Source organism: Salvelinus alpinus, chromosome 6, assembly GCF_045679555.1.
Source record: "Salvelinus alpinus chromosome 6, SLU_Salpinus.1, whole genome shotgun sequence".
NCBI lineage: Eukaryota > Metazoa > Chordata > Actinopteri > Salmoniformes > Salmonidae > Salvelinus > Salvelinus alpinus.
Genome location: NC_092091.1, coordinates 77910908 through 77934560, shown reverse-complemented (window position 1 = coordinate 77934560; position 23653 = coordinate 77910908). Strand labels below are relative to the sequence as shown.

At 38.8% G+C, this 23653-nt stretch overlaps 1 protein-coding gene across 5 annotated transcripts in view; it reads left to right on the top strand.

The window, feature by feature from the left end:
• Window positions 1-23653, top strand: part of LOC139579463 (receptor-type tyrosine-protein phosphatase H-like) — a 307157-nt gene that overhangs the window by 195242 nt on the left and 88262 nt on the right. The window lies entirely within an intron of this gene.

Sequence of the window (23653 nt, the reverse complement as noted above, 5' to 3'; positions counted from 1 at the left end):
TGTAACTTATAGCCTATAGGCTATTGATCATTTGATTGAGACCACACTAAATAGCCTATAGGCGCACTTGATATTGCAAGCCCAGCGGAGAATCAGAGATGAGGGGCAGCATCAGCCACACATTGATACAGTATATAGCCTAACAAGCAACTAAAACCTAAACCCTTCCCTTAACTGAAAAAGCATGACCCCATTTTCCTCAAGGTAACCGTTCTGTACATTTTGATCCGTCCTGAATGTAATAAGAAATTAAGAATTTTAGCTGTATACATTTAGTAACAGTGGTGAACAGGTTCTAAATTGTTGTCACCACAACCCCCCCGCCCCCCCCACACACCATTTTTGTAGAAATATAAATGAAAAGAATGGTGTGATTTTAAATCCTCTCCACAATAACTAGTGTTTAACACTGTACTACTGATAAAGTTAAAGCAAGCAGAGGCAGATCACCTCCTTGATATAATGACTCACAGGAATAGAATCAGGCATGAATTCAGAGTTTACTAAAATGTTTATTAATTATACCACCAAACTGCATGATGAGATCTGGGGAATTCACCATCATATATTTCTCATCAGGGAAGATACTGGACCTTTACATGCCATGCTGATACATTCATTATGATTACTTCATTTACATTAATCATTTTGATAACTAGTCAAAGCTTAATTAACTTTGACACCAGAAATAATACTTAAGTTGGGTACTTCCTTACCTGTGGTGAGGGTTGTTGACCCCAGTTGACTTTTCTTTCCATTTTCCATCACAGTGCAGACAGTTACTGAGTATTCAGTAGCAGGTTCCAGGTCAGAGAGAGTGATGCTGGGTGAAGATGTGGTAGTAATGTGTGGTTTTGTCCCTGGACAGCGGTAGGAGATCTGGTAATGATGTTGGGTTTGGTTCAATCCTGGTGGCTGGCTCCAACTAACAGCAGCTGATGTGGTGTCCACTGAGTCAACAGTCAGCTGGTCTGGAGCAGGAAGTACTAAGGGAAAATACATTATTATTAGTGCAATAGTTTAACTCCAGTAATATATCACAGACAAGAAGAAGAGTAGTAGTAAAATAGTAAAGGCCAGATTGTAATTCCTTTTGATGTGGGAAGAAATAAGCTAAAAACAGAAGTCACACAACAGAAGTTGGATTTGTAATGTAACAAAAATGAAAGGTTTCACTACATTCATATCTGATGGCACTGCACCTCTGCTAAATTAGAGCAAAACATTTAAATAGTAAAACATGTATGCTGGGATTATAAATCCTCTTGTCACGAATACTACCGAAGGTGGCTCCCCTTCCTGTTCGGGTGGCGCTCGGCGGTCGTTGTCGCCGGTCTACTAGCTGCCACCGATCCCTTTTTCCTTTTCGTTTATGTCTGTCTAATTGTTTTCACCTGTTCCTTGTTGGGGTTTTGGGATGGGTGCTATTTAGGTTCGTTTTGCCCGCTAGTGTTTGTACGATATTAGTTGTTACGTGTGGTGATGTTACGTGTCTGTTTTTGGGTTTCGCTGTCCAGTGTTGGTAACAAGGTTTTGGGGTTTGTGTTGCGCCAGTGTTTTGGGCATTCACCCATGTTTGGACCTGATACTTTTTCCGAAGGACATTAAAGTGTTTTTCCCGTACATTTCGCTCTCTGCAGTTGACTCCTCATTCATTACACTCACCCGCCGTTACACCTCTCCACACAAATAAGTGTTTTACACTATACTACTGATAAAGTTAAAGCAAGCAGAGGCAGATCAACTCCTTGACATAATGACTGACACTAATGGGAAGCAAGCATGAATTCTGATATCAATAAAACGTTTATTAATTTCCTTACCATTCTGCATGATGAGATCTGGGGAATTCACCATCTTATATTTCTCATCAGGGAAGATACTGTACCTTTACATTCCATACTGACACATCTACTATGAATTGTTTATAGAGTCCTTTTGATAACTAGTTAAGGTTTAAACAAACTTTGACACCAGAGATAATACTTAAGTAATGTAATCCCTTACCTGTGGTGAGGGTTGTTGACCCCAGTTGACTTTGCTTTCCATTTTCCAGCACAGTGCAGACAGTGACAGAGTACTGAGTACCACATTGCAGGTCAGGCAGAGTGATGCTGTGTGAAGATGTGGTAGTGATGTGTGGTTCTGTCCCTGGACAGTGGTAAGAGATCTGGTAATGATGTTGGGTTTGGTCCAATCCTGGTGGCTGGTTCCAGCTAACAGCAGCTGATGTGGTGTTCACTGAGTCAACAGTCAGCTGGTCTGGAGCAGGAAGTACTAAGGGAAAATACATTATTGTCAAGGCTATAGTTTAACTCCAGAAATACAGTGCATAATACAGGAGGAAAATAACAATAGTAGGTGAAAAGTAGAATAGGCCAGTTTGCAAGTACTTTTGATATGGGAGTAAATATGCTAAAAACAGAAGTCACACAACGTTAGTTGGATTTGTAATTTAACAAAAATGAAGAGTGTCCGCTATATTAATTTATTAACGGTGCTGCACCTTTGCTAAATTGTTGCGGCCACACCGCCCAAAAATGAAAAATATTTAAATGAAAATAATGTTTATTATAATTCCTCTCCACAATAACAAGTGTTTAACACTGTACTACTGATAAAGTTAAAGCAAGCAGAGGAAGATCATTGACAGAATGAATCACAGGAATAGAAGCAAGAATTAATTCAGATATTATTCTAAACTTTCATTGATTTTAATACATAACTGCATTATGAGATGAGGAATTCACCATCATATATTTAGAATCAGGGAAGATACTGAACCTTTACATGCCATGCTGACACATCCATTATGATTAGTTAGTAACAATTCATTTGCACTATATATCCATAACACATTCATTACACATCTATAATCATTTCATGAACGTGTTATAATAATTCAGACCATTTACGTGAAGCACGTTTGACAGAGATTACAGATTCCAGTCTTCTTGGGTATGACGCTACAAGCTTGGCACACCTGTATTTGGGGAGTTACTCCCATTATTCTCTGCAGATCCTCTCAAGCTCTGTCAGGTTGGATGAGGAGCATCGCTGCAAAGCTATTTTCAGGTCTCTCCAGCTATGATCGATCGGGTTCAAGTCCGGGCTCTGGCTGGGCCACTCAAGGACATTCAGAGACTTGTCCCTAAGCCACTCCAGCATTGTATTGGCAGTGTGCTTAGGGTCGTTGTCTTGTTGGAAGGTGAACCTTTGCCCCAGTCTGAGGTCCTGAGCGCTCTGGAGCAGGTTTTCATCAAGGATCTCTGTAATTTGCTCCGTTCATCTTTCCCTCGATCCTGACTAGTCTCCCAGTCCCTGTTGCAGAAAAACATCCCCACAGCAGAATACTACCACCACCATGCTTCACCGTAGGGATGGTGCCAGGTTTCCTCCGGACGGGACGCTTGGCATTCAGGCCAAAAAGTTCAATCTTGGTTTCATCAGACCAGAGAATCTTGTTTCTCATGGTCTAAGTCCTTTAGGTGCCTGTTGGCAAACTCCAAGTGGGCTGTCATTTGCCTTTTACTACGGAGTGGCTTCTGTCTGGCCACTCTACCATAAAGGCCTGATTGGTGCAGTGCTGCAGAGATGGTTGTCCTTCTGGAAGGTTCGCCCATCTCCACAGAGGAACTCTAGAGGTCTGTAAGAGTTACCATCGTGTTCTTGATCACCTCCCTGACCAAAGCCCTTCTCCCCCGATTGCTCAGTTTGGCCGGGTGGCCAGCTCTAGGAAGAGCCTTGGATGTTCAAACTTCTTGCATTTAAGAACAATGGAGGCCATTGTGTTTTCCAGACCTTCAATGTTGCAGAAATGTTTTGGTACCCTTCCCCAGATCTGTGCCTCGACACAATCCTGTCTCTGAGCTCTACGGGCAATTCCTTCGACCACGTGGCTTGGTTTTTGCTCTGACATGCACTTCTTAGTCTTCATCTTTGGTGTAATGGCGTTTGCAACAATTAAATGTGCATTCCGCCACCTACTGTACTTATAGATAATAAGAATCTTAAAAGGAAAAAATGCGGGGTAAAAAAAGAATTGAAGAAATCCATCACACTATCAGTAAGGAAATGTTAATTAAACTAAATCAGCCTGCTTTTCTATTTGAATCATGTCTCTACACAGGCTCAGAAGGATCCTGTGATGGAGGGACATTTCCTGGCGACAGTAGTCCTTGCAGTGCTTCTGCAGTTAAGTCTTGGAGGCCCAAACAGTTCTAGGCTGCAGATAAAATAATGTCCAGCTTTTTGGGCTTCTTGGATACTTGTGCAGTACATTTAATAACTGTGGCTATAAATGATACAAAATCCACCTTTATCACAATACGTGTATCCAGATCACTTGATTCATAACATTTGCAACTGGTTGTGGTGCATCCTCCGCCATATCTTCTTCAGAACTGTGGCCTCTTGCCCATTCAACTCGCTTCACCTCCTTCACATAGGAGATTTGCTGTAGAGCCCTGATTCCTGACACCTCAACCTCTTTCACCCCAACAGGGCACTCAGGGAATTGGGAAATCCCCACCACAGTTACAACATTTTCCATTCAAAGACTCTTCAATAACCTATTCCTTCCGTCTGCAAACACGTGACACAAGGCCATCTTTACAAGGTACCTGCTCCTAAAATCAAAGCTGTTCACTTCATGTGTCGATCATTTCACAAGCCACAATCCACGATCCTTTTGCTCCTTTTAACTGCACAGTTAATTACCACTAGCTATAAACGCCTTATGAATAGAAAAATAGATTGGACTTTACACTGAATGCATATGTGGGACCCATAGTAATATTAGAGAATGCATTATGGGTATGTAGTCACAATAAATTGTTACTTATTAGTTCATTTACATTAGTTTTATTTTTTTGACTTTGACACTATACATCATTTTTAAGTAGAGAACTTACTTGTGATGAGGGTTGTTGACACCAGTTGACTTTGCTTTCCATTCTCCAGCACAGTGCAGACAGTAACAGAGTACTGAGTGGCAGGTTTCAGGTCAGAGAGAGTGATGCTGTGTGAATATGTGGTAGTGATGTATGGTTCTGTCCCTGGACAGTAGTAGGAGATCTGGTAATGATGTTGGGTTTGGTCCAATCCTGGTGGCTGGTTCCAGCTAACAGCAGCTGATGTGGTGTCCACTGAGTCAACAGTCAGCTGGTCTGGAACAGGAAGTACTAAGGGAAAATATAGTATTGTTAGTGCTGCAGTTTAAAGTGATTTAATATTCCCATTAGTTATATTTTTTCCCCTCGCAGAATGGTAGGCCAACTAGGCTTGAATGAATTATTTACAGTTGAATTGATGACATGTCGTTGGCAGTAGCCTACCTGACTGCTGGCCTTTAAAGGGCAGGAAGGAACGGACAGTAGTCCATATAAGCCACAATATCCAAAGCCAAGTGGAATCTGTTTGGGAACATTAATATTAATGTGTTTTCACAACGAAATAAAGTGCCTTAAAGTATTCAGACCCCTTGAAATGTTGGTACGTTACAGCTTTATTTCTAATGGATTCAATTGTTTTTTTCCCCTGCTCAATCTACACTCAACAGCCCATAATGACAAAGCAAAAACAGGTTTTTAGAAATGTTGGTAACTCATGATTTTTTAATTTAATTATTCAGACAGTTTACTCTGTACTTTTTTTAGGCACTTTTTGCAGCGATTACGGCCTCGAGTCTTCTTGGGTATGACGCTACAACCTTGGCACACCTGTATTTGGGGAGTTTTGCCCATTCTTCTCTGCATATCCTCTCAAGCTCTGTCAGGTTGGATGGGGAGCGTTGCTGCACAGCTATTTTCAGGTCTCTCCAGAGATGTTCGATCGGGTTCAAGTCCGGGCTCTGGCTGGACCACTCAAGGGCATTCAGAAACTTGTTTCCCGAAGCCACTCCTGCGTTGTCTTGGCTGTTTGCTTATGGTTGTTGTCCTGTTGGAAAGTGAACCTTCGTCCCAGTCTGAGGTCCTGAGCACTCTGGAGCAGGTTTTCATCAAGGATCTCTCTGTACTTTGCTCCGTTCATCTTTCCCTCGATCCTGACTAGTCTCCCAGTCCCTACCACTGAAAAACATCCCCACAGCATGATAGGAGGGAGGGATGGTGCCAGGTTTCCTCCAGACGTGGCGCTTGGCATTCAGGCCAAAGAGTTCAATCTTGGTTTTCATCAGACCAGAAAATCTTGTTTCTCATGGTCTGAGAGTCTTTCGGTGCCTTTCGGCAAACTCCAAGCAGGCAGTCTGGCCTGATTGGTGGAGTGCTACAAAGATGGTTGTGCTTCTGGGAGGTCTCCTATCTCCACAGAGGAACTCTAGAGCTCTGTCAGAGTGACCATCGGGTTCTTGGTCACCTCCCTGACCAAGGCCCTTCTCCCCCAATTGTTCAGTTTGGCCGGGAAGCAAGCTCTCGGAAAAGTCTTGGTGGTTCCAAACTTCTTCTATTTGAGAATGATGGAGGCCACTGTGATCTTGGACACCTTTAATGTTTCAAAATGTTTTGGTACCCTTCCCCAGAGCTGTGTCTCGACAGAATCCTGTCTCAGAGCTCTACGGACAATTCCTTCAACCTCATGGCTTGGTTTTTGCTCTGACATGCACTGTCAACTGTGGGACCTTATGTAGACAGGTGTGTGCCTTTCCAAATCATGTCCAATCAATTGAATTTACCACAGGTGGACTCCAATCAAGATGTAGATACATCTCAAGGATGCTCAATGGAAACAGGATGCACCTGAGCTCAATTTTGCATCTCATAGCAAAGGGTCTGAATACTTTTATAAATGTCATATTTCAGTTTTTGCGTTGTCATTGTGGAATATTGTGTGTAGATTTATGAGGAAAAACAACAATTGAATCAATTTCAGAATAAGGCTGTAACGTAACAAAATGTGGAAAAAGTCAAGGGGTCTGAGTACTTTCCGAATGAACTGTACATTAGCTTGTAGTACATGGCCTCCAGATTGCTGGCCTGCCAATGACCAAAGCAAAGCTAGGTACTTCTCTGTTTCAGTTGTTGTGGGCAACCTAGCTCTTTGGAGAACAAGGTGATGTATACAGGGACTTTTGAGATGTTTGGATCCTCCTTGATTTGATTTGTGGATCCAAATAAAGTATTTAAAATGTGTGTGTAATTTCAGTATGTTTGTGTGCACATGCAGTGTATGTGAATGTGTGTGGGTTTTGTGTGAGAGTGTCAATGTAGTGTTTGAGTGTTTATATAGTGTGTGTATATAGTATTCTGAGTGTGCATTGAGTCAGTGCAAGATAGGGTCAATGCAGATAGTCTGGGTAACCATTTAATTAACTATATAGCAGTCGTGTGGCTATTTATCAGTTGTATGGCTTGGCTTGGTAGAAGCTGTCTCAGAGCCTGTTGCTCTGAGCTGATGCTCCGATGCCTTTTTCTGCACGGTAGTACAGGGGTGATAAAGGGGTAATAGTGGGCTAACAATTAAATAACAATATAATAACTAGAAAAGGAAATGTCCTTTAGAAAATGTGTGTCACTCTGCACATTTCAGTGTTTGTGTGTTTTTTGTAGCATGAATGTTTCAAGAACTATGTCAGAGCCAAAGTGTTTATGCAAATGTGAAATGGTTATAGTTCAACAGGTATTCATATCAAAAGCTTTTGACAAGAAGTGTAAGTTGAGTCAGTCTACACAATTCAACGTTGGTTTCATGTTTGTAGCTTATTAAATGGTTTAACCTTCTACTGCAGTGGGCCAAATCAGGGTCACACAAAATGACATACCCAAATCTAACTGCCTGTAGCTCAGGCCCTGAAGCAAGAATATGCATATTCTTGGTACCATTTGAAAGGAAACACTTTGACGTTTTTGGAAATGTGAATTGAATGTAGTAGAATATAACACAATAGATCTGGTAGAAGAAAATACAAAGAAAAAAACAACCGTTTTTTTTTCTACCACCATCTTTAAAATGCAAGAGAAAGGCCCCAAATCTAGCCATCACTCTGGTTGTAATTCCGATAGTGTCCACAAGATGGCAGAAGTGTATGTGCAAAGTTTCAGACGGATAACTTGAAGTACAAGCAAACCACATTACTTTTAGTGTGAAGTCACCCAGATATATTTGGGCAAATCGTGAAGGAGACATTCACATTCACATTACATTTTTCTGCAAGAATATTGTCAAATCTGTATACTTGGACCTTGATTTAGCTTTTCCAGTATTAGTAGCCATATTATAAGTTCAACATTTGCAAAACACCCAGTATTCATAACTCTCCATACTGTAAAGCCCAGTTCATTGGCTATCTAGCTAGCTTTGTTTGACCCCGATTGGTGCTTATTTGACAAAGTTGCAGTCGATCAACTGAAGACCGGCCGCGTCAACGACATGCCATGAAGGCGTTGCTCTCTGTCCAAATTTGGTGTCCTATAGGATATACTACACCCCTAATGATATAGTGAAGTCTGGTTACGTTCTAGGATCTCTGAGGAATAAATACGAACGTGATTTGACTGGTTGAAACAACATTTAGGGTTAGATTTTCACAGATTCCTTTCTTTGCAAATTGAACGAGTGGAAATACAAAATCGATCGTGCATGCTATATGGACCTTTTTAGGATATGAAAAGGGATTTTATCTAACAAAACGACACTTCATGTTATCTCTGGGAACCTTTGGATGATAAATCAGAGCAAGATTTCAGAATATAAGTACACATTTCACCTTCAGAGGTGAATTTATCAAACCTATCGCGGTGAAAAAAAGTGTTTTGTTGTTAGGAGCTCTCCTCAAACAATAGCATTGCCTTTTTTTGCAGTAATAGCTACTGTAAATTGGACAGTGCAGTTATATTAACAAGAATTTAAGCTTTCAGACGATATAAGACACTTATATGTACCAACATTTTCTTGTTCTGTAAAATCTGCGATCATGACACAAGGCGCTGTATGATTTACAACTGTCCCGTTAATGGGACGCCTATCCCTAAGAATTAAACGGTTTAACCTTTTACTGCAGTGGGCTAAATCAGGGTCACACAGTGTGTCTTGGTAGTCTTAAACAAATCTACTTTGAAACAAAATTATACACCTCACACACACATGCTTATGGGCTTAAACAAAGAATACACCATGTCAGATATAGATTTGAAATGTATTACATTTTGAGGCTGCATCCCTATATTACACTTCATATACGTCACAGAAGACAGACATTTAACCAAACCGTTTGACATAGAATCACCGGATTCTCGGCGGGTTTATGATTTTTAAAAATTAATTATGAAATTCTGAAAAATATGAATAACATTCCACCCATGAGGCCACTAGGTTATTTGACTGTAGGAAAGGGCTACGGACAGTATTAAATTTAAATATTTCCGATTAAGGTCTATGGAGCTTTTATGCAAATGTTAAGTGTATAGTTCAAAAGGTATACATAGTGTCAAAAGCTGTATACAAGCAATCAATTGTGAGTAATTCTGCACATTTTAAAGTTGGTTTGGTGTTGGTAGCTTTTAAGGTTTTGGCACTACAGGTGGCAGCGAAAGGTGAATAACAATAACCAGAAAATTACATGTCCCAAACAAAATGTGTGCACTTCTTAGCTTGTCTTGAATTCTTAATGGTTGATAGGATAGGATAGCCTGAACATTTGATAGTTGGTTTGGTTAATCTAGTTTGAACGGTTCAAGAGTTACGATTAATGTTGGTGGGCTCTTAAATGCTAATTCATGCACATTTAAATAGTTATAATTTATCAAGTTTTTTAAAATATTAATTGTTTTAATGTTTGTAGCTGAAATGGTTAAAGAGCAGTAGCATGTGAAATATATACTACTGTGTTCTTATAGTTGGCATTGAATCCATGAACGGTTATGCTAATTTATGCAAATTACAACTGTTTAAAGTTTACAATGGTTTTAGAAAACTTGAAATTTGGATTGCCTAAACGTTCTAAAGTTGGTATTTTAGCTTAATTGGCCAAGGAGCAGGACCATTTTGAAAAGCTACCGCTTTTCTCATTCAAACACATGTTAATTTATACTAAGTTATATTTCAAAGTATAAATAGTATCTACAAGCTGTATGCATGCAATCTAAGTTGAGTCAGTCTGCACATTTCAACAATGGTTTAGTTAAAGTTCAATGCATAAACAGTTCAAGAGAATCTCAGATATTTTAACATTTAAAGGCTATGGTCATTGACATGTATTGAGTTTTATGCAAATATGGTTGCAAAACAAAAAGTATAAATACTATCAAAAATATTTCTCAAGCAATCTACAGGTAATTGCCAAAATAATGGAAACACTTGAGTATATGAGGGATACACAGTATATAGAAAGCAGGTGCTTCCACACAGGTGTGGTTCATTAGTTAATTAAGCAATTAATATCCCAACATGCTTAGGGTCATGTAAAAAAAATGCTGGGCAGGCCATAAGTTAGTCCATTATTTTGGCTACCATGACTATGCTCCCATAGGATGACAATGCCCCCATCCACAGGGCACGAGTGGTCACAGAATGGTTTTATGAGCATGAAAATGGTGTAAATCATATGCAATGGCCGTCTCAAATTACCAGATCTCAACCCAGTTGAACACTTATGGGATATTCTGGAGCGGCGCCCGAGACAGTTTTCCACAATTTATCGTGGAAGAATGGTGTCACATCACACCAATAGAGTTCCAGACACTTGTAGAATCTATGCCAAGGTGTATTGAAGCTGTGCTGGCCCAACTCCCTTTTAAGGCGCTTTATGTTGGTGTTTCCTTTATTTTGACAGTTACCTGTAAGTTGTGTCAGCCTGCACATTTAAAAGGAGAGCTGAACCAATAAAAAAACACTTCTCTGGTTGGAAACAGCCTACAGGTGTAAGATTTTTTGTTACTGATCATTTTACTACATCGCAGGAAATGCAGACGAGCTTCAAACTTAACATACTTATTTTGCCGTTTGATTTAGTACAATTCACTCGTCTTTTCCGATGTGTTTGACAACAGCTAATAATCAGATAAATTGACGCACTGTACCAAAATGAACGAATGGCAGGAGTCAATGCAGTTGCGCATTAGATGGCTCATTCAGAGTATTATTTTGGTAATTTCACACACTATAAAATATATATTTTTGTGCATACTATTAAGCACACTAGTATGAGTTTTTGGACACTGGCAGTATCTTCCAAAACTGAGATTTGTGAGATTTAAGGAATCGAGATCTTCAAATTTTTCCTTAGGTTGGCTTTCAATCCTGCCCAACAGGATTTAACAGAACAGGGCAGACCGAAGGATATCAAGGATCTGGAAAGATTCCGTATGGAGGAATGTTCTCCAATCTAAATAAAACATTATCGAAAAAGCTCAGTGCTGTTATCCTTACAAGGGGAGGGTGCACAAAGTATTGAAGACAGGGGTGCCAATAAAGTTTTTCTTAAGAAAAACCTCTTGAGACTAGGGGGCAGTATTTTGATGTTTGGATGAAAAACGTGCCCAAAGTAAAACTGCCTATTTCTCAGGCCCAGAAGCTAGAATATGCATATTAGGATAGAAAACACTCTAAAGTTTCCAAAACTGTCAAAATATTGTCTGTAAGTATAACAGAACTGATATTGCAGGCGAAAACCTGAGGAAAATCCAACCCGGAAGTGCTGTTTTTCTGAAACCTCTCTTTTCCATTGCAAGCCTATCCTCCATTTAAAGGGATATCAACCAGATTCCTTTCCCTATGGCTTCCACAAGGTGTGAACAGTCTTTAGACATAGTTTCAGGCTTTTATTCTGAAAAATGACAGAGAATGATCACATTGCGTCAGTGGATAGCCAGATGTCCTTAGATTTGTGCATGCGCGCCCCAGGAGCGGGACCTTTTCCTTCTCTCTTTTATTGAAAAGGCTACCGTCTGGTTGAAATATTATCGATTATTTATTGTAAAAACAGCCTGAGGATTGATTATAAAAAACGTTTGACGTGTTTCTACGAACTTTACGGATACTATTTTCATCTGCCCGTCGTGACCGCACGAGCATGTGGATTGCTAAACAAAACGCACCAACCAAATGGTGATTTTTGGATATAAAAATAATCTTTATCAAACAAAACAAACATTTATTGTGTACCTGGGCATCTCGTGAGTGCAAACATACGAAGATCATCAAAGGTAAGCGATTCATTTAATTGCTTTTCTGACTTTCGTGACCAATCTACTTTGCTGCTAGCTGTGTGTAATGTTTTGTCTGCTGAGAGCTGTCCTCACATAATCGCATGGTTTGCTTTCACCGTAAAGCCTTTTTGAAATCTGACACGCCAGGTGGATTAACAACAAGCTAAACTGTGCTTTGGTATATGACACTTGTGATTTCATGAAAATTAAATATTTTAGTAATTTAATTTGAATTTGGTGCTCTGCAATTCACCGGATGTTGACGAAAATGATCCCGCTAAAGGGATCGGTGCGCCAAGAGGTTTTTAAACAAACATTATCCTTTCGTAGTTAAGTTGTTAATGATGAATGCAAGAAAACCTGATTGTTTACTTGGGAGAGCTAAAATGTATTAACCTCTCTTGTGCAGGGGGCAGTATTGTGACATCCGGATGAAAAGCGTACCCAAAGTAAACTGCCTGTTACTCAGGCCCAGAAGCTAAGTAGAGACTTGCTTCCAAAACTGTTAAAATAATGTCTGTGAGTATAACAGAACTCTTTTTGCAGGCGAAAACCTGAGAAAAATCCATTCAGGAAGTGAGATATCTGAAGTTTGTAGTTTTCTAATGCATGTCTAATAGAGTATCCATTGACTTAGGACTGAGATTGCACTTCCCATGGCTTCCACTAGATGTCAACAGTCTTTAGAAATTGTTTCAGGCTTGTGTTATGAAGAATGACAGAGTAAGACCTCTTTCTAAGGGTGGATGGCCAGGTGTCCCTTCCTTCTTTGAGGCACGCGTCCGTGAAGCGCGGCGTTCGTTCTTTTTCCTTTGTAATGACAAAACTATTGTCCGGTTGAAATATTATTGCATATTTATGCTAAAAACAACTTGAAGATGGATTAGAAACATCGTTTGACATGTTTCTATGAACTTTAGTGATACAATTTTGACTTGTCGTCTGGATTTTGTGATCGGTTTTGGAGCCAATGGATTTCTGAACAAAACGATGAGTCCAAAAAGCTACCGCTAAACTTCTTTCAAACAAGTCAAACTATGTTTCTATTTAATCCTCATGTATCCTAAAATGTCAATAAACTATAATATTTCATACGGAAAGTAGTATGCTCAATAGAAAATAAAATTAGAAAGCGCGTTCCAACAGACTGATATTGTACCGGGAGTCTTTGTACAAAAACTCAAAATTCTTGCTTGTTTTTGAAGAAACAAACCTGAAACCTTAAAAAAAGACTGTTGACATCTAGTGGAAGCCATAGGAATTGCAATCTGGGAGTTGGAATTGCATAGGACCCATAGCTTCCCATTATAAGAGCCTGGGACCTAAAAAAATATATTCTGGTTGCTTTTTCTTTGTAATTTCGCCTGCCATATCAATTGTGTTATATTCTCAGACATTATTTTAACATTTCTAGAAACTTCAAAGTGTTTTCTGAGTAACATGCAGTTTACTTTGGCCACGTCAGTCAGGCGGAAATTCAGGAAAATAGACCCTAGCTCTAATTAAACAATCCATTACACAGACAAGAATTCAACATAAACCAATAGGCTATTAAACAATACATTACATAGACAAGAATCCAAAAAGAAGCCAATAAGCTATTAACCTGTCTAGGACAGGGGTTCCTCTAGCGCCACTCCTCCCACATTCCACTGAAAAGGCAGAGCGCGAAATTCAAAAAATATATTTTTTAAATATTTAACTTTCACACATTAACACGTCCAATATAGCTAATGAAAGATAAACATCTTGTGAATCCAGCCAACATGTCCAATTTTTTAAATGTTTTACAGCGAAAACACCACGTATATTTATGTTAGCTCACCACCAAATACAAATATAAAAGCACAGACATTTTTCACAGCACAGGTAGCATGCACAAAACCAACCAAACTAACCAAGAACCAACCAAACTAACCAAGAAACAACTTCATCAGATGACAGTCTTATAACATGTTATTCAATAAATCTATGTTTTGTTCGAAAAATGTGCATATTTGAGGTATAAATCATAGTTTTACATTGCAGCTACAATCGGAAATAGCACCGAAGCAGCTAGAACAATTACAGAGACCAAATTGAAATACCTAAATACTCATCATAAAACATTTATGAAAAATACATGGTGTACAGCAAATTAAAGATAGCTTAGTTCTTAATGCAATCGCCGTGTTAGAATTCTAAAAATAACTTAATTACGACATGCAGCTTACGTTATGGCGAGAGAGTGCCCAAAATCTGGGCGCAAACTAATAGTACACTTGTTCGACAGATATATGAAATAGCATCATAAAATGGGTCCTACTTTTGCTGATCTTCCATCAGAATGTTGTACAAGGGGTCCTTTGTCGGGAACAATCGTTGTTTGGTTTTAGAATGGCATTTTTCCCTCTCGAATGAGCAAGCAAAACTAGCCAAATGGCACTTAGCTCTCCTTCGTCACCAAACGCAAAGAACGCAACACGTCTAAACTCCCAAAAAAAATTCAATAATCTAATAAAACTATATTGAAAAAACATACTTTACGATGATATTTTTACATTTATCAAATAAAATCAAAGCCGGAAATATAAGACGTCTATAACGATTGCTTTTCAGAAGCCAATACTGGTGACCTTTATGCGCTTCCTGAACAAACAAATTCTGGGGTCATGTCATTCCAAGCTGTCTCTTTTGACCATAGAAAGAAATTGAGACCCCATTTCACCTCTCACAGCCTATTGACATCTAGTGGAAGGCGTATGAAGTGCATGTATAGTCATAAATCTCAAGCAAAATGATAGGGAGGGCCTGGAACAGAGCCTCGATTTGAGATTTTTCACTTTCTGACAGGAAGTTTGCTGCAAAATGAGTTCTGTTTTACTCACAGATATAATTCAAACGGTTTTAGAAACTTGAGAGTGTTTTCTATCCAATAGTAATAATAATATGCATATTGTACGAGCAAGAATAGAGTACGAGGCTGTTTAAATTGGGCACGACTTTTCCCCAAAGTGTAAATAGTGCCCTCTATCCTCAACATGTTTTAAACAATACAATACACAGACAAGAATCCAAAATAAACCAATAGGCTATTTAACAATACATTACACAGACAATAATCAACAAAAATAAACCAATAGGCTATTTTAGCCAAATATAAAAAGTGGGCAACAACACCAGCCTTGTTTAAAGCATAGGCCTAGTGGTTAGAGTGTTGGGCCAGTAACCGAAATGTTGCTGGATTGAATACCTGAGCTGACAAGGTAAAAAAAATCTGTCGTTCTGCCCCAGACCAAGGCAGTTCCCCGGACAGCGAACACGTGGACGTCGATTAAGGCAGCCCCCCGCACCTCTATGATTCCGAGGGGTTGGGTTAAATGCGGAAGACACATTTCAGTTAATTGCAACTGACTAGCATCCCTTCCCTTTCCTATGATATATTATGGAATAATTATTCCAGATCATTATTGTCTTTGTTTTATTCTCCTCATAGCCTCTTGATACATTTATAAAATTATATTTTATGTGTAAAGGCTAATAAGCATACTCTCCTCCTTCACCTCACTCCCATTTTCTGCTCCACCTACACAGGTTCGAAGTGTTACATGATCTGTATAAATGCAAATTCAGGTGAGGCGACGGTCCTTTTCCTTGTCTCAGGGACATGACAAATGTTTGCTTTGACCCTGTCGCAGCTTCCGTTGTCATGGTTACCTGACTGCTACAGCAATGAGGGTGGTCAATGCACAGGTTGCACATGTTTTAGCGAGAGGAACATTTAGCTCATTTATCCTTCACTAATCCCCAACCCCCTTGCTTACTGTTGAAACATTTTCCTGAGAAGCCCAACTAACCATTCAACCTCTGGCAAAAAACGGTTTCTAATACACAATGAAATGAAACACAGACCACCCCTTACTAGTCAGAAGACTATTGGGTATGTTGTGGTGGACTGTAATTACAATTGCTTTGAGGGAACCAAGTAAAATGATGTTTGTAGTGTAGCTGTAGTGTAGGTGTTTGAGTCAGTGGTCTGGCAGAGTGCCAGTTCTTGGTCACGCACTTTCCTCATGATATCGTCATGCGTTGCATTACTTATAGAGACTGAAAAGAATGCTCCTGTTGCATGGCTTTTTTTGCAGTAATAGCTACTGTAAATTGGACAGTGCAGTTATATTAACCAGAATTTAAGCTTTCAGACGATATAAGACACTTATATGTACCAACATTTTCTTGTTCTGTAAAATCTGCGATCATGACACAAGGCGCTGTATGATTTACAACTGTCCCGTTAATGGGACGCCTATCCCTAAGAATTAAACGGTTTAACCTTTTACTGCAGTGGGCTAAATCAGGGTCACACAGTGTGTCTTGGTAGTCTTAAACAAATCTACTTTGAAACAAAATTATACACCTCACACACACATGGTTATGGGCTTAAACAAAGAATACACCATGTCAGATATAGATTTGAAATGTATTACATTTTGAGGCTGCATCCCTATATTACACTTCATATACGTCACAGAAGACAGACATTTAACCAAACCGTTTGACATAGAATCACCGGATTCTCGGCGGGTTTATGATTTTTTAAAATTAATTATGAAATTCTGAAAAATATGAATAACATTCCACCCATGAGGCCACTAGGTTATTTGACTGTAGGAAAGGGCTACGGACAGTATTAAATTTAAATATTTCCGATTAAGGTCTATGGAGCTTTTATGCAAATGTTAAGTGTATAGTTCAAAAGGTATACATAGTGTCAAAAGCTGTATACAAGCAATCAATTGTGAGTAATTCTGCACATTTTAAAGTTGGTTTGGTGTTGGTAGCTTTTAAGGTTTTGGCACTACAGGTGGCAGCGAAAGGTGAATAACAATAACCAGAAAATTACATGTCCCAAACAAAATGTGTGCACTTCTTAGCTTGTCTTGAATTCTTAATGGTTGATAGGATAGGATAGCCTGAACATTTGATAGTTGGTTTGGTTAATCTAGTTTGAACGGTTCAAGAGTTACGATTAATGTTGGTGGGCTCTTAAATGCTAATTCATGCACATTTAAATAGTTATAATTTATCAAGTTTTTTAAAATATTAATTGTTTTAATGTTTGTAGCTGAAATGGTTAAAGAGCAGTAGCATGTGAAATATATACTACTGTGTTCTTATAGTTGGCATTGAATCCATGAACGGTTATGCTAATTTATGCAAATTACAACTGTTTAAAGTTTACAATGGTTTTAGAAAACTTGAAATTTGGATTGCCTAAACGTTCTAAAGTTGGTATTTTAGCTTAATTGGCCAAGGAGCAGGACCATTTTGAAAAGCTACCGCTTTTCTCATTCAAACACATGTTAATTTATACTAAGTTATATTTCAAAGTATAAATAGTATCTACAAGCTGTATGCATGCAATCTAAGTTGAGTCAGTCTGCACATTTCAACAATGGTTTAGTTAAAGTTCAATGCATAAACAGTTCAAGAGAATCTCAGATATTTTAACATTTAAAGGCTATGGTCATTGACATGTATTGAGTTTTATGCAAATATGGTTGCAAAACAAAAAGTATAAATACTATCAAAAATATTTCTCAAGCAATCTACAGGTAATTGCCAAAATAATGGAAACACTTGAGTATATGAGGGATACACAGTATATAGAAAGCAGGTGCTTCCACACAGGTGTGGTTCATTAGTTAATTAAGCAATTAATATCCCAACATGCTTAGGGTCATGTAAAAAAAATGCTGGGCAGGCCATAAGTTAGTCCATTATTTTGGCTACCATGACTATGCTCCCATAGGATGACAATGCCCCCATCCACAGGGCACGAGTGGTCACAGAATGGTTTTATGAGCATGAAAATGGTGTAAATCATATGCAATGGCCGTCTCAAATTACCAGATCTCAACCCAGTTGAACACTTATGGGATATTCTGGAGCGGCGCCCGAGACAGTTTTCCACAATTTATCGTGGAAGAATGGTGTCACATCACACCAATAGAGTTCCAGACACTTGTAGAATCTATGCCAAGGTGTATTGAAGCTGTGCTGGCCCAACTCCCTTTTAAGGCGCTTTATGTTGGTGTTTCCTTTATTTTGACAGTTACCTGTAAGTTGTGTCAGCCTGCACATTTAAAAGGAGAGCTGAACCAATAAAAAAACACTTCTCTGGTTGGAAACAGCCTACAGGTGTAAGATTTTTTGTTACTGATCATTTTACTACATCGCAGGAAATGCAGACGAGCTTCAAACTTAACATACTTATTTTGCCGTTTGATTTAGTACAATTCACTCGTCTTTTCCGATGTGTTTGACAACAGCTAATAATCAGATAAATTGACGCACTGTACCAAAATGAACGAATGGCAGGAGTCAATGCAGTTGCGCATTAGATGGCTCATTCAGAGTATTATTTTGGTAATTTCACACACTATAAAATATATATTTTTGTGCATACTATTAAGCACACTAGTATGAGTTTTTGGACACTGGCAGTATCTTCCAAAACTGAGATTTGTGAGATTTAAGGAATCGAGATCTTCACATTTTTCCTTAGGTTGGCTTTCAATCCTGCCCAACAGGATTTAACAGAACAGGGCAGACCGAAGGATATCAAGGATCTGGAAAGATTCCGTATGGAGGAATGTTCTCCAATCTAAATAAAACATTATCGAAAAAGCTCAGTGCTGTTATCCTTACAAGGGGAGGGTGCACAAAGTATTGAAGACAGGGGTGCCAATAAAGTTTTTCTTAAGAAAAACCTCTTGAGACTAGGGGGCAGTATTTTGATGTTTGGATGAAAAACGTGCCCAAAGTAAAACTGCCTATTTCTCAGGCCCAGAAGCTATAATATGCATATTAGGATAGAAAACACTCTAAAGTTTCCAAAACTGTCAAAATATTGTCTGTAAGTATAACAGAACTGATATTGCAGGCGAAAACCTGAGGAAAATCCAACCCGGAAGTGCTGTTTTTCTGAAACCTCTCTTTTCCATTGCAAGCCTATCCTCCATTTAAAGGGATATCAACCAGATTCCTTTCCCTATGGCTTCCACAAGGTGTGAACAGTCTTTAGACATAGTTTCAGGCTTTTATTCTGAAAAATGACAGAGAATGATCACATTGCGTCAGTGGATAGCCAGATGTCCTTAGATTTGTGCATGCGCGCCCCAGGAGCGGGACCTTTTCCTTCTCTCTTTTATTGAAAAGGCTACCGTCTGGTTGAAATATTATCGATTATTTATTGTAAAAACAGCCTGAGGATTGATTATAAAAAACGTTTGACGTGTTTCTACGAACTTTACGGATACTATTTTCATCTGCCCGTCGTGACCGCACGAGCATGTGGATTGCTAAACAAAACGCACCAACCAAATGGTGATTTTTGGATATAAAAATAATCTTTATCAAACAAAACAAACATTTATTGTGTACCTGGGCGTCTCGTGAGTGCAAACATACGAAGATCATCAAAGGTAAGCGATTCATTTAATTGCTTTTCTGACTTTCGTGACCAATCTACTTTGCTGCTAGCTGTGTGTAATGTTTTGTCTGCTGAGAGCTGTCCTCACATAATCGCATGGTTTGCTTTCACCGTAAAGCCTTTTTGAAATCTGACACGCCAGGTGGATTAACAACAAGCTAAACTGTGCTTTGGTATATGACACTTGTGATTTCATGAAAATTAAATATTTTAGTAATTTAATTTGAATTTGGTGCTCTGCAATTCACCGGATGTTGACGAAAATGATCCCGCTAAAGGGATCGGTGCGCCAAGAGGTTTTTAAACAAAAATTATCCTTTCGTAGTTAAGTTGTTAATGATGAATGCAAGAAAACCTGATTGTTTACTTGGGAGAGCTAAAATGTATTAACCTCTCTTGTGCAGGGGGCAGTATTGTGACATCCGGATGAAAAGCGTACCCAAAGTAAACTGCCTGTTACTCAGGCCCAGAAGCTAAGTAGAGACTTGCTTCCAAAACTGTTAAAATAATGTCTGTGAGTATAACAGAACTCTTTTTGCAGGCGAAAACCTGAGAAAAATCCATTCAGGAAGTGAGATATCTGAAGTTTGTAGTTTTCTAATGCATGTCTAATAGAGTATCCATTGACTTAGGACTGAGATTGCACTTCCCATGGCTTCCACTAGATGTCAACAGTCTTTAGAAATTGTTTCAGGCTTGTGTTATGAAGAATGACAGAGTAAGACCTCTTTCTAAGGGTGGATGGCCAGGTGTCCCTTCCTTCTTTGAGGCACGCGTCCGTGAAGCGCGGCGTTCGTTCTTTTTCCTTTGTAATGACAAAACTATTGTCCGGTTGAAATATTATTGCATATTTATGCTAAGAACAACTTGAAGATGGATTAGAAACATCGTTTGACATGTTTCTATGAACTTTAGTGATACAATTTTGACTTGTCGTCTGGATTTTGTGATCGGTTTTGGAGCCAATGGATTTCTGAACAAAACGATGAGTCCAAAAAGCTACCGCTAAACTTCTTTCAAACAAGTCAAACTATGTTTCTATTTAATCCTCATGTATCCTAAAATGTCAATAAACTATAATATTTCATACGGAAAGTAGTATGCTCAATAGAAAATAAAATTAGAAAGCGCGTTCCAACAGACTGATATTGTACCGGGAGTCTTTGTACAAAAACTCAAAATTCTTGCTTGTTTTTGAAGAAACAAACCTGAAACCTTAAAAAAAGACTGTTGACATCTAGTGGAAGCCATAGGAATTGCAATCTGGGAGTTGGAATTGCATAGGACCCATAGCTTCCCATTATAAGAGCCTGGGACCTAAAAAAATATATTCTGGTTGCTTTTTCTTTGTAATTTCGCCTGCCATATCAATTGTGTTATATTCTCAGACATTATTTTAACATTTCTAGAAACTTCAAAGTGTTTTCTGAGTAACATGCAGTTTACTTTGGCCACGTCAGTCAGGCGGAAATTCAGGAAAATAGACCCTAGCTCTAATTAAACAATCCATTACACAGACAAGAATTCAACATAAACCAATAGGCTATTAAACAATACATTACATAGACAAGAATCCAAAAAGAAGCCAATAAGCTATTAACCTGTCTAGGACAGGGGTTCCTCTAGCGCCACTCCTCCCACATTCCACTGAAAAGGCAGAGCGCGAAATTCAAAAAATATATTTTTTAAATATTTAACTTTCACACATTAACACGTCCAATATAGCTAATGAAAGATAAACATCTTGTGAATCCAGCCAACATGTCCAATTTTTTAAATGTTTTACAGCGAAAACACCACGTATATTTATGTTAGCTCACCACCAAATACAAATATAAAAGCACAGACATTTTTCACAGCACAGGTAGCATGCACAAAACCAACCAAACTAACCAAGAACCAACCAAACTAACCAAGAAACAACTTCATCAGATGACAGTCTTATAACATGTTATTCAATAAATCTATGTTTTGTTCGAAAAATGTGCATATTTGAGGTATAAATCATAGTTTTACATTGCAGCTACAATCGGAAATAGCACCGAAGCAGCTAGAACAATTACAGAGACCAAATTGAAATACCTAAATACTCATCATAAAACATTTATGAAAAATACATGGTGTACAGCAAATTAAAGATAGCTTAGTTCTTAATGCAATCGCCGTGTTAGAATTCTAAAAATAACTTAATTACGACATGCAGCTTACGTTATGGCGAGAGAGTGCCCAAAATCTGGGCGCAAACTAATAGTACACTTGTTCGACAGATATATGAAATAGCATCATAAAATGGGTCCTACTTTTGCTGATCTTCCATCAGAATGTTGTACAAGGGGTCCTTTGTCGGGAACAATCGTTGTTTGGTTTTAGAATGGCATTTTTCCCTCTCGAATGAGCAAGCAAAACTAGCCAAATGGCACTTAGCTCTCCTTCGTCACCAAACGCAAAGAACGCAACACGTCTAAACTCCCAAAAAAAATTCAATAATCTAATAAAACTATATTGAAAAAACATACTTTACGATGATATTTTTACATTTATCAAATAAAATCAAAGCCGGAAATATAAGACGTCTATAACGATTGCTTTTCAGAAGCCAATACTGGTGACCTTTATGCGCTTCCTGAACAAACAAATTCTGGGGTCATGTCATTCCAAGCTGTCTCTTTTGACCATAGAAAGAAATTGAGACCCCATTTCACCTCTCACAGCCTATTGACATCTAGTGGAAGGCGTATGAAGTGCATGTATAGTCATAAATCTCAAGCAAAATGATAGGGAGGGCCTGGAACAGAGCCTCGATTTGAGATTTTTCACTTTCTGACAGGAAGTTTGCTGCAAAATGAGTTCTGTTTTACTCACAGATATAATTCAAACGGTTTTAGAAACTTGAGAGTGTTTTCTATCCAATAGTAATAATAATATGCATATTGTACGAGCAAGAATAGAGTACGAGGCTGTTTAAATTGGGCACGACTTTTCCCCAAAGTGTAAATAGTGCCCTCTATCCTCAACATGTTTTAAACAATACAATACACAGACAAGAATCCAAAATAAACCAATAGGCTATTTAACAATACATTACACAGACAATAATCAACAAAAATAAACCAATAGGCTATTTTAGCCAAATATAAAAAGTGGGCAACAACACCAGCCTTGTTTAAAGCATAGGCCTAGTGGTTAGAGTGTTGGGCCAGTAACCGAAATGTTGCTGGATTGAATACCTGAGCTGACAAGGTAAAAAAAATCTGTCGTTCTGCCCCAGACCAAGGCAGTTCCCCGGACAGCGAACACGTGGACGTCGATTAAGGCAGCCCCCCGCACCTCTATGATTCCGAGGGGTTGGGTTAAATGCGGAAGACACATTTCAGTTAATTGCAACTGACTAGCATCCCTTCCCTTTCCTATGATATATTATGGAATAATTATTCCAGATCATTATTGTCTTTGTTTTATTCTCCTCATAGCCTCTTGATACATTTATAAAATTATATTTTATGTGTAAAGGCTAATAAGCATACTCTCCTCCTTCACCTCACTCCCATTTTCTGCTCCACCTACACAGGTTCGAAGTGTTACATGATCTGTATAAATGCAAATTCAGGTGAGGCGACGGTCCTTTTCCTTGTCTCAGGGACATGACAAATGTTTGCTTTGACCCTGTCGCAGCTTCCGTTGTCATGGTTACCTGACTGCTACAGCAATGAGGGTGGTCAATGCACAGGTTGCACATGTTTTAGCGAGAGGAACATTTAGCTCATTTATCCTTCACTAATCCCCAACCCCCTTGCTTACTGTTGAAACATTTTCCTGAGAAGCCCAACTAACCATTCAACCTCTGGCAAAAAACGGTTTCTAATACACAATGAAATGAAACACAGACCACCCCTTACTAGTCAGAAGACTATTGGGTATGTTGTGGTGGACTGTAATTACAATTGCTTTGAGGGAACCAAGTAAAATGATGTTTGTAGTGTAGCTGTAGTGTAGGTGTTTGAGTCAGTGGTCTGGCAGAGTGCCAGTTCTTGGTCACGCA